We start from the raw sequence: 12,419 nt of genomic DNA, 5'->3' as shown, positions 1-12,419 counted from the left end.
CTACTGACAGCTGCCCCAGGGGTGGTGCGGGGACAAGAGTGTAGCTAGTATAAGGAGCGACATTTTTTTTCTCTCCCGTCAGCGTCTCTCTGTGACTCCGTGGCCTCACAGGGCAATGAAGTCAGAAGTCACAAGGACCTTGTCGAATGCGAAGCCAAGCCGGGGACAAATGCCCTGCCCACCGGCAGCCCCCGGGTATCCAGCCTCGCAGGCGGCGGGGGCGGGGAAAGCAAGCAGTGCTCGCAGAAGGGTGTGTTCCGAACTCGTCCAGCAGGTGGCGACCGCGACCCGCGCGCGGGCGTCCGAGGAGACATCTTGCGGCCGCCCTTGCAGCTTCCATTTTCTCCCCTTACCTGGAGCCATCCGTGTTGGTATTCCCAGATGGAGGAGTGACTTGTGTGTGCCTTTCTTACCTTCTTGCCAGCTACACTACCTTTTAAGCTCCTCTTTGTAGAATTGTGTATAAATAACTGGTGAAGGGAGTGGGTGTCTTCCATTCCTTGTCTTCCCTTAGGGACCCCCTTCACAAAACAATTCCACGTCCCCTTCACTGTTCACCGGGCGCATTTCAGGCAGCAAAGAACAAGGTAGCTTAGCTGGTCGGTTCCATAGTCCTCTATTACTCTAGCACAGAGATTTAGCCAAAACAAAGACCATGGGCTCCTGACTGTGTTTGCTTATTTGGTCACGTCCCTCTTTGAGGCAGACACATTAGCTTTGATCTCAAGGTGTCTCCCTCCCTCACCCGCAAGGGACTGAATCCTCGGGACCCAAAAGCTGCAGCATCTGCCATTTACCAACTTTGATACTTTCTGCCATCGCGAAGGTATTTTTGATTTTTGAAAGCACGTGCGATTCTCAAAAATTCTGTTTAAGGACCTATGAAAAGCTATTTGTATGCTTACTGCCCACATGCAGCCCTGTCAACCATGACATCACACCGTCTGTGACATTTCTGGGTTAACTTAAACCATCTGATCTGGAAGATGAAATGGGAAGTGAGAGGTCCCACCATCGCCTACCCAGAAATGGGTGGAAAATCATAGAACAAGAGCTCAGGAGTCTGTGGGTTCAGCTACTGGAGCCCAGGACTTCAGGCCTGGGCTTAGTACATTGTAAGTGCTCAGGAGAGTACTGACAGGGTAGCCTCCTGGATCAGGGTATCTTTTGTGGAGAACCACACCTCATTTTCTTCCTATTTCCCATGTATTTGTTCAACAAATGCTCAAGGAATACCTACTACCTGTAGGGTACTGTTGGGTACAAGGATACAGCAGGCTCGGCTCTAGCCCACGAGACACTCACGATCTGAGGGAGAGAGCAGACGTGAACGATGAACACACTTAGCCATAACAAGAGAAAATGGCATGCAGCATAGAGAGTTTCAGCCACACTGCTGTGGAAATTTAGGAGATGAGTAGGGATGGGCACCCAGGAAGGCTTCATGGAAGAGTGGATGGTTGTATGGGTCTGTGCAGAGGACTGGACATGTCCATTTCACCCTCAGTGACATTATCAAGGGCACGGAGATGGTTAGTTGTTTGGTTTGGCTACTGTGCAGGACAGGCGAAGGTGAGAATTTGGAGAGTGGACAGGGTCGGACTGGCCTGTGTTCAGTTGGAGTGGGGACACATGACTGGCTCTGTAGCAGGGAATTGAGCGGTTTTGTATCCCGCGTCAGGAATATCCCCACAGCTTCTCTCTGAAACATGACAGAAGACAGTTGAGAGTAGAGGCAGATAGTCTGGTTAGGAAACAGGAGTAACACTGTTCACAGGTAAGCTCGTAACTTAATGCAAGTTCACGGAAAACACATTAAGGAATTATGGAAGGTTAATTCATCATTTAATAAATATTTCTTGCATACCTACCATGTGCCAGGTGGTTTACGAATAACAAAGGGAACGAATTTCAAAACTAGGGTCCTGAGGGCAGAAATGGAGTGGAGAGAGGCTGGAATCCAGAGATGGGGCAAGTGTAGACTCAGTGTGACTTGGCAATGGGCAGGATGGAAGAGGAGGGAGCAGGAGAGGCAAACATGACTTGAGCAGGATCCAGGGTGATGTAGGTATAAGAGAAGAAGCAGGTTTGGCTGGGGGGGTGGGGGATGACATGAACTCAACTTCAGATGTGTTGGGGTTGAGGTTCTGCCAAGGGAGCCCTCTAGAGCAGCCCAGCAAGCATTGGATTTGTCAGTTTGTTGGGCTGGGAGACAGAGCAGAGACCATGGGAGTCCATGGGAAAAGGACTCCCTTTTAGGGAAAGGGAAAGGGCCTGAGCCCCAGGTCCCCACTGCGAGCTAAAAAGAGAATACGGCTGTGGTAGATTGAATTATTATTCACTCCCATGTGGTACCCCGCCCTGCAGAAGGATTAAACATCTCTGCTCTGTAGAACTCCAGAGTGGCCATTAGATTTCCATAACCAATGAAATGTAGGCGGAAGTGACATGTATCACTTCTGAGCAAAAACTGTAGAAATCAGTGTGTGGTTCATCGTGCCTCTTTTCTTTCTGCCTTAAGATCAGCAATGTCCCATATAGAGGCTTCTCCAATAGCCTGGAATGAAGTAAGTGAGGGGTTGGACCTTAGAAGACTAGTGTAAACCTTGACAGTGGCTGGTCTTCTCTCTGTCTCTCTTTCTCTCTCCCAATACAAGTGCCTGACTTAATCCCGTCCAGTTTTAATTTGATGATCAATGTCATTGTTCTTGATAAACTCCTAAGTAGGGCAATTGAGCAATATCTTTCAAATTTCTTATTCCCTCCACCCCAGAAATTCCAAGATTCTTTTTTTTTAAAGATTTTATTTTTATTTATTTGTCAGAGAGAGAGAGAGAAAGAGAGCACAAGCGGGGAAAACATCAGGCAGAGAGAGAAGCAGGCTCCCTGCTGAGCAAGGAGCCCGATGCGGGGCTCCATCCCAGGACCCTGGGATTATGACCTGAGCTGAAGGCAGATGCTTAATCGACTGAGCCGCCCAGGCATCCCAGAAATTACAAGATTCTAAAGATACCTTTGCACATATGTAAAATGAGGTATGTACAGGACTATACAGCACATCTTTGTGATAACAAAAGGCTACAATGTAGGCAGGCTGGGTCTGAGGACCCAGAGGGGGCCCCACGGGACCAGCCAGGAGGGTCCTTGGCTTTGCCCAGGATAGAAACCAAATGCAAACCAGGAGGAAGTGAAAGCAGAGTTCGCTAAATGGCATTAAGAGTTAGATTATAGCAGACTGAGTGTTTAGGGGACTCGGAAAGGAAAGGAGAGTGAGTCTCATCATCACTCAGGGTTAGGGCTTTATACAGTGAAGGGGTCAAGGGTTTGTATTCCTTCAGGACTCCAGGGTAGGGTTCGACCAAAGGTGAGTGACAGGTGAACAATAGATGTTATTTCATCAATCGTTGAAGGCAGGGCGTATTGGCCGTGGTTTGTTCAGAGCTACTGCACAGAACGTGTTTGGGATCTGGTTTTTCTTAGGGGTCATCAGGTGTATGGGAGCTGAGAATGAAACTCAGAGAATGATTCACTTTCTTGCTTCCCTCCCCTGGAGTGGGAACATAGCTTCTGTGGTTTATTCCGATACAAGTAGAGATGGAGCCTTTCTGAAACAGAGTCCTTTCCGTGTCCCCATCTTGGGTGGACCAAACCAAGCACTCATTAATGGAAGTTGCTTAAATATATGGGGGCCCAGCTCTCCACTGGAATATCATGAAACTCAAAGAAGAAAATCTGTGCTCCAATATGGGAAGTCACTATCTACCTCAGTGACTTATATATAAAGGCAAAAAGGCAAAATGAAACTAGATTTTGCTGCGGTAATACCACCAGCAAATATGACCCCCACCTCCCAAATTCTAACTGGTTTACAACAACAGCATTTTCTTGCTCACGGATCTGAGGGTCTGACTGCTTCGGGCTGCGAGGCACGTTCGGGTATGTTCCACATGTCTCTCATTCTGGGGCCCAGTCTGCACACACAAGCTCTTGTCCTGGCAGATGGCAGGACTGCAAGAGTTCTGGAGGTAACTTGCCACATCTCCCAAAGCCTCAGCTTGGAAACGGTGCACTGTCCCTTCTGCCCACCTCTGTTACCTAAAGGAATGTCAAGTCTGATGTCAGCAGGAGAGAAGTAAATTCTACCGCAATGGAGGGAGGTGAGAAGAATGAATATTAACTGAGCAAAAGCCCAATCAAAGCACAGATACGTATGAAGCCAAGCTCAGAGGGAACCCAAGAAGGGGAACGCAGACACCAGGGCAGGCAGGGACAAGGATGACGCAACCATGTCAGTGAAATGACTTTTTATACTTTCTTTTTTTTTTTTTTTAAGATTTTATTTATTTATTTGACTGAAAGAGAGACAGCCAGCGAGAGAGGGAACATAGGCAGGGGGAGTGGGAGAGGAAGAAGCAGGCTCCCAGTGGAGGAGCCTGATGCGGGCCTCGATCCCAGGACCCTGGGATCATGCCCTGAGCCAGAGGGAGATGCTTAACGACTGAGCCACCCAGGCGCCCTGTCTTTTTATACTTTCTATTTGTTGAGCCCTATTCATGTATTAAGTTCATGTTTTTGAGCCATGTGAATAAAATTTAAATAACTCAGAAAAAAAAATCTATATTGTGCCATAGACCTTGATTGTGAATTCCTAGAGGGCAAGATCTATCTCCTCTTTGTATCCGCAGCACTATGTGCTTTTCAGACATTGAATGAATGTATTAGACAAATGCTGATGATGTCATGATGTTTTCTTATTTGCCCCCTCCCCTATAAAGCCTTCCCCAAGTTGCGCTGTCCCCAACGCGACCACTCTGCCTCCTTTCCCAGGTTGAAAGAATTTTTCCTATTCAAGAACCTTTTGGTATCCTCATAGCTCCAATCACATGGAGACTTGGGCAACAAATTACCCATATAGTTGTGTTAATTATCCAAACTACCTTTGGTCTTCCCTCTACCTTAGCCGACAGATTCTCGAGGACAGGAATTGTCTATCTCACCCTTTTTGGTGTATATTAATCATTGATAACCTTTTAAAAAGACCATTTTCAAAGAGCAGTTTAGGTTTACAACAACATTGAGAGGAAGGTACAGAGATTTACCACATACCTCCTTTCCGCACACATACACATACTCCCCTATTATCAATATGACTCACCGGAATGATACTTTTTTTTAAAACCAAGAATGAATCTACTTCGACACATCATAACCACCCAAGTCCACAGTTTACAATAAGGTTCACTCTTGGTGTTGTATGTTCTATGGGGTTGGACAAAACTATAATGACATGTATCTATCATCATAATATTATACAAAGTATTTTCACTGCCCTAAAATCCTCTGTGCTCTCTTATTTATCCCTCTTTCTCCCACCCCTATTAATCTTTTGTTGAGGGAAGTTTAAGATATGAAACTTTAAAGCATCTTACCTTTAATTGCATTTAAATTAAAAAAAATAAATTATCCTACTTTAATTTGAGCTTATGAATGCTTAATTTCCCCCTTGTAATTTAGGTACTGATGTTTGAAGTCATAGGGGTACTTATCTATAAAGTGAAATTGGATAATACTTGGAATTACTTTGAGGTTGTAAAGTGCTATGGGGTCCAAATGGCACCTAGTGTATTATTGAACACGGACAGATAGATAGATGGTGGCAAGCCTCTTAATTGAGGGATAAGAAAATGCTTGTTGCCTGGAATTCATTTAAATTCTTTCTCTTCTCTAAGTTTCTGGCTCTGTGTGAAATGAATACCGTCCTCCTGGTTATTGTTGGGGAATCACATGTCACATTCTGATTCCGAGGAGATACTCGCTTTTCTCCTCTTCGCCTTAGATTAAAAGAGGAGAGATGCAAATTCTGACCCCATCATGGGAGGCAGCTCCTTCCAGCCAGCTCTGTAGCTGGTCGGGTTATCAGCGACTCTAAAATGGCCTCGGAGAGCTTCAGGAAGCGTGTTGCAGGAGACAATGCGTGGTTTTGATTTGGGTAGTCTTTGATTTGGGTAGTCTTTGATTTGGGTAGTGTTTTCCTCCTGGATCCACTCGCAAGGAATTGCCGTCTCCTTCCCTTTCCCGACTGTGTGCGAGTGAGTGAGTCAGTCCACCCATCTGTGAGTTGCCCACCAAGCTAGAGATTGGTAGGACTTCCAATTAAGAGGTCTTCATCAACGACTGGGCTTGCGTCCCATCTGGACCAATCAGGCTCTGTCTCTAGGGCTTTTGGGAGAAGCGACTTCAAGTCCGCAAAGTTAAAAAGGGTGGACAGAGATTGGCTAATACTTTCTGGCATCCCGTTCTGTGAAGCTGCCCTTCAATTTCTGTTCTCGGAAACCCTGCTCTTTCCTTCCTATAAAATCCTTTTTTTGTGATTATAACGGGAATAAATATGGATCCCCTCGATCGATATTGGCAAAAAAGTCTCCCTGATTTTAACAGGTCAACTCTGTCTTCGACAAAAGACTACATTTCCCAGCATGCTTTGCAGACCAGAGGACCAATGAGATGTCAGTACAAGCCCCGCGTCCGGAGGAGGGGGCGCTGAGCGCTGTGTCCACCTCTCTCTTTCCCGAGGCGCTTGCTGATGCTGAGGGGTTCTCGCGTTCAGAAAGTAACCCATTGTGTCGGGGTGTTGGGCCAGGGATGGCTTGCGAGGAAGGCAGCAGAATTGAGTCAGTGAAGGTGTAGCCCACCCTGTCACCTAGTGATTCCACTGGTAGGTGTATTGCCAAGAGAAATGTACCAGAATGGGCACAGCTGCTTTATTCGTCATCACCCAAACGCAGAAACGACCCCAAACGTTCATCAACAGACAAATTGTGATGTAATCATAAAATGCGTTGTTAACAAATTAGCGGAAAAGAATTAACTGCAGCTAGGGGCAATACGGAGGAATATCACAGACACGGTGATAAATGATCTTTCATAAAGACACAAATTTGAGTACCATTTCATGACGTCTAGGAACAGGCGATGGAGGTGGCAGGAGCCAAAACCGTGGCTCCCTGGGGCGGGGGATTGTGACGGGGAAAAGGGTATGAGAAAGCCTTGTGGTACAGGAATTATTCTATATGTTGATTTGGGAATAATTGTACAGGTGTATGCATATGTAAAAATTCTTCAAGTTGTGCACTTAAGATTAGTGCACTTCATTATATATTTACCAACTGTGTGTATATTACACCGCAGAAAAGTGAAAGATGTCCTAAATAACAAAAATTCAACTGAGTATATTTTAAAGATCTAATTGGGGGGCGCCTGGGTGGCGCAGCGGTTAAGCGTCTGCCTTCGGCTCAGGGCGTGATCCCAGCGTTATGGGATCGAGCCCCACATCAGGCTCCTCTGCTATGAGCCTGCTTCTTCCTCTCCCACTGCCCCTGCTTACGTTCCCTCTCTCGCTAGCTGTCTCTATCTCTGTCAAATAAATAAATAAAATCTTTAAAAAAAAATAAAGATCTAATTAGGTTTATTATTGATTCATGAATCAGGTAGCATCCCATCTAGCAAGTAGAGGGGAACGCCAAAGGGCTACAGAAGAGAAAGGGTTTTCATAGGAAGAGAGGGAGCAGAAAACAGGAAATCATTAGCAGAGAATTCGTTATGTTAGGCAAGGCCACCCTCCTAAAGGGAATGGAAGGTGTCTATCAGTAAACTTTCTAGTGCTGACCAGGAAACTCCCCTGTTGAGTGGTTAAAGGTTACATTCCTGGGGGATCGAAACTGCATTTAGGTTAGGTATTAAGTCTTGGTTTACTGACTTGGGGCCTTAACCTAAGCAATGCCATTGGGGGCCTGTGCTTTTCTTCTTCACAGATGTATCACTTCGTTCTTGTGTCGGTATTCCCATAGCATCCAAGCTCAGCTCAGAAGGTTTTAATGGGAATTCTCTACATTCATTTTAATCAAATTTCATTTTCCAATACATCACTCCCTATCATCTTTGGGCTGAACTACAAACTCCTTTGATTAGTGACATAATAATTGTGGTTAAAGGAAGGGGTTTTGGGGCCCAGACTTCCTGGGCCTTAAATCATATCTCTGCCTCCCACTAGCCCCGTGAACCTGAAGAAAGTGTTTAACCAGTTTTCCTCATTTGTAAAGTGAAGTAATCATTTTACCGACTTCACAGGATTGTTGAATAATTAAATGAGTTAATATATGAAAAGTGCCTAGAATCCTAAGAACAAAAGAATGCATGCATTTGTTATGGGTGCTCAAGACCATTCGTCCTTTGTCCCCCAGCAACCTTCCAGCAAGATGTCTCCCCACTCACCTTCCAGTATCTTCTCACTCAAGTGTACTTAATCATACTGTTTTACTTCTTTTTCTCTTCTTACACTGCTCCTTCTGCCTGGAACACCCCTCCGCCAGGCTGGGGCACCTAACACATAGTTTGAGCACATGCATAGAGCACCAGCAAAATGGGGACACCCCTCGAAAAAACCCCCTCCAAAAAAAAAAAATCCCAAATGCACAGAAGTAGTTATTATGGGGAAGTCTGTAGTTTACTGAGCTGTGTTGCACCTTTTTTTTTTTTTAAGATTTTATTTATTTATTTGACACAGAGAGAGAGATAGCCATCGAGAGAGGGAACACAAGCAGGGGGAGTGGGAGAGGGAGAAGCAGGCTCATAGCAGAGGAGCCTGATGCGGGGCTGGATCCCGAAACGCCGGGATCACGCCCTGAGCCGAAGGCAGACGCCCAACGACTGCGCCACCCAGGTGCCCCTGTGTTGCACCTTTTCATGGTCTGGTGTTCTTTGTCTATGAATTGCAGTGGTGGGAAGAGAGGTGACTTTGATGACCCTCCGTTGAGAGGTAGAACGTCTCTCCTTGAATCTGGGAGGGTTTGTAACAGTGGAGACATGAGGCCACGCCCCTTTCAAGTCAAGGTGAAACCTGTTCCTTCTGGCTCCTTTGGGATGCCTGCCCTTGGAGTCCAGCTGAGGAGGCCGAGGCCAAATGAAGGCAACTTAGGGGGTTTCCACAGCCACAACCGAAGCTCTAGCCAACAACCAGGGTCAACTCTCAGACATTTCACTGAGGAAGCCTCAAGACGAATCTAGCACCAGCCATCTCCCTGCAACTATCTGAGATCCTGACACGGAACCATACCACTCAACTCCCATAACCATGAGAGAATGGAATGATTCTTGTTGTTTTAAGCCACCAAGTTTTGGAGTGATTCGTTATATAGCGATAGAGAACTGGAGCAGTTTTTTTTTTTAAGATTTTATTTATTTATTTGACAGAGACAGCCAGCGAGAGAGGGAACACAAGCAGGGGGAGTGGGAGAGGGAGAAGCAGGCTCATAGCAGAGGAGCCTGATGCGGGGCTGGATCCCGAAACGCCGGGATCACGCCCTGAGCCGAAGGCAGACGCCCAACGACTGCGCCACCCAGGTGCCCCTGTGTTGCACCTTTTCATGGTCTGGTGTTCTTTGTCTATGAATTGCAGTGGTGGGAAGAGAGGTGACTTTGATGACCCTCCGTTGAGAGGTAGAACGTCTCTCCTTGAATCTGGGAGGGTTTGTAACAGTGGAGACATGAGGCCACGCCCCTTTCAAGTCAAGGTGAAACCTGTTCCTTCTGGCTCCTTTGGGATGCCTGCCCTTGGAGTCCAGCTGAGGAGGCCGAGGCCAAATGAAGGCAACTTAGGGGGTTTCCACAGCCACAACCGAAGCTCTAGCCAACAACCAGGGTCAACTCTCAGACATTTCACTGAGGAAGCCTCAAGACGAATCTAGCACCAGCCATCTCCCTGCAACTATCTGAGATCCTGACACGGAACCATACCACTCAACTCCCATAACCATGAGAGAATGGAATGATTCTTGTTTTAAGCCACCAAGTTTTGGAGTGATTCGTTATATAGCGAGAGAGAACTGGAGCAGTTTTTTTTTAAAGATTTTATTTATTTATTTGACAGAGACAGCCAGCGAGAGAGGGAACACAAGCAGGGGGCATGGGAGAGGAAGAAGCAGGCTCCCAGCGGAGGAGCCTGATGTGGGGCTTGATCCCATAACGCCGGGATCACGCCCTGAGCCGAAGGCAGACACTTAACGGCTGTGCCACCCAGGCGCCCCAGAACTGGAGCAGTTTTAATGGAACACTCCTTCCCTCCCTCTCTTTCCCGATCTGGATAATCCTTCCTGTTCTTCAAGACTTGGCTCCAATATTCCACCTCTGGGAAGTGTTCTCTGACCTCTAAGTCTGAGTGAGGTGCCCCGCATCTGGAACCCCCCAGACCTCTGGGCATCCCCCCGCCCAAGCTCTATAATCATTGTTTAATTGTCTGATGCCCCCATTTAAAACTTTAAACTCACGTGGGCAGTGACTGTGTTTTCCATCCTCTATATTCCCAGGGGCTAGGGCGGAGCTAGAAAAAATGTAGGCGGTAGTAAATCATGTGAAATCAACAACTCTTTCAGCCAAGCAGGGACTCACGAGTCAAGCGATGGCCAGAACATGGCAGGGAGAGTCAAAGCAGGCTTAGGGAACAGACTGCTGGGTTCCCTATCCTAGCTGGGTAACCAGGCAAGTTACCAAATTTTCTGTGTCCCAGTTTCTGTAATACGGTAATGGTAAAGAAGATATTGAAGATAAAGTTTCATAGCTTAGTTTTGAGCGCTGAATGAACATTCTTTCTTTCCACGTAAAACATACAAAGGAGTCTGGCTTTCAGAACAACCGGCTAGCAGATGAAAAGAGATGGTGCTAATAGTAAAGATTATTATATGCAAATTATCAGTCCTGATTGGATAAGGTATTTCTGTTGATGAAAACTGGAAATTCCTGTCTTTTATTAATAAAAAACCACGACACAGTTTATCTAAAGATGACAAGCTATTGTCATTTGTACTTCGAGTCTTTCTGGAAACTTCTATATCCATGTCCTATCTCAGAACCCAAGGTTTTTAGAAATGTAAACCTTCTCTTATACTTTTTGAAGTATAAACATTTTCTGGGCTGAAGAAATGGATGCGTCTACGTGGGATAGAATTAGTCTCAGTAATGCCTTAATTGGACTTTTATGAGGACTAATTATATACAGCATATCACAGAACAGTGCTGGTACATAATAAGTATTCAAAAACTATCAGTTGTTATTACTATTGATGTCACCACCATCATCAAAGCCTGGTAAAACCAAGCTTCCAATCCTCTTTGGCACTAAAGCTGTGTGAGTTTGTGCCTCTGAGCCTCAGGTCTCTTGTGGGCAAAATGGAAGTTACTGCCTACTTCACAGGGCTGTTGTGACAATTACACAAAAGTATAGATGAGAAAGTGGCTTTTTCAACAAGTGTAGATTATTAATATCTTGAATATTTTCTCATAGAAAGCTAATTCATTTGAGAGAAGAAAACTTCCATACACTCTTCATTTTCATTTCACTGTTATTAAGTAAAATCTGTTATCAATCTTTTCCCCATTTCTGACAGCAAAAAGGCAGTTTGCAGCCTGTTCTTTGTGTATGAGGCTGAATAGCATCATTTCAGAGCTAGGCCTTAAAAACTGCAAGGCTGAAGAATTAACAAAGGGAATCTCAGAAAGAACGAAAGATGTAGTGGGTAGAGAAGATGTCCTGCATCTCAAACTATTAAAAATAATAGTTTAAACCATTTAAAACAATCAATTTTAAATAACCTATTGAAAATTTATTATTTAAAGAATCTACCATAAACATAAACAATTTAAAATAATCTGATTTGATAAGACAGTAAGTTGAGAGTGGAGGCAAGTTATATGCTCTGTTGCAAAACCGAGAGTGATGTGAACATTTAGAACAGTTACCAAATTGTGTTTGCGATTAGAATAAATGTTTCATTACAAGTGTTATTTGTACAAAGAAGCTTTAGAAATTGTTGCCATGTTCTGCAAAAAAGGAACGAACCAAACCTGCAAAAAGGACATTATTCCTACATGGTTATTTTAGTTGATAGTTTGTTGCTGAGGGGAGATAGTCTTATAATTGATGTCTCTGTATTCCTAATAGATACTTTTAAGATTTATCTGTTAAATCTGAAGAGGATCATTGACCCCTTTGTCTTTTCCCACATGCACGATGGAGAATGTCCAACTTTTCTGGATTTATTATGTCACAATGAGTTTGAGAGTTTAAATTAAGAGTTTGAATTATGCTGACTAAGAAATTGTGATCATTCAATCTGCTCAGGGTAGAAGTTGACTCGTTTCATTTAGAAAACTTCTTAAAGACATCACATGTTTCCTGCTTGAGTATGGTTAGGCATTACCAATTTCAAAATGATATAAAATACTGCATCTGGAATTACTTTGTTAGCACTTAATTCTGGTGGGAAAGTCGTAACAGGATTTGGTGAAATTTTCACATTTCAGGATTTTCTAAATTTAAGCAAAACTTTCCCCTATTGGAAGGACCAGTGGATCCTGCTGTGGGCTTT

Source organism: Ailuropoda melanoleuca, chromosome 17 (assembly GCF_002007445.2).
Source record: "Ailuropoda melanoleuca isolate Jingjing chromosome 17, ASM200744v2, whole genome shotgun sequence".
NCBI classification, from domain to species: Eukaryota; Metazoa; Chordata; class Mammalia; order Carnivora; family Ursidae; genus Ailuropoda; species Ailuropoda melanoleuca.
This window is presented reverse-complemented; position numbering follows the sequence as displayed.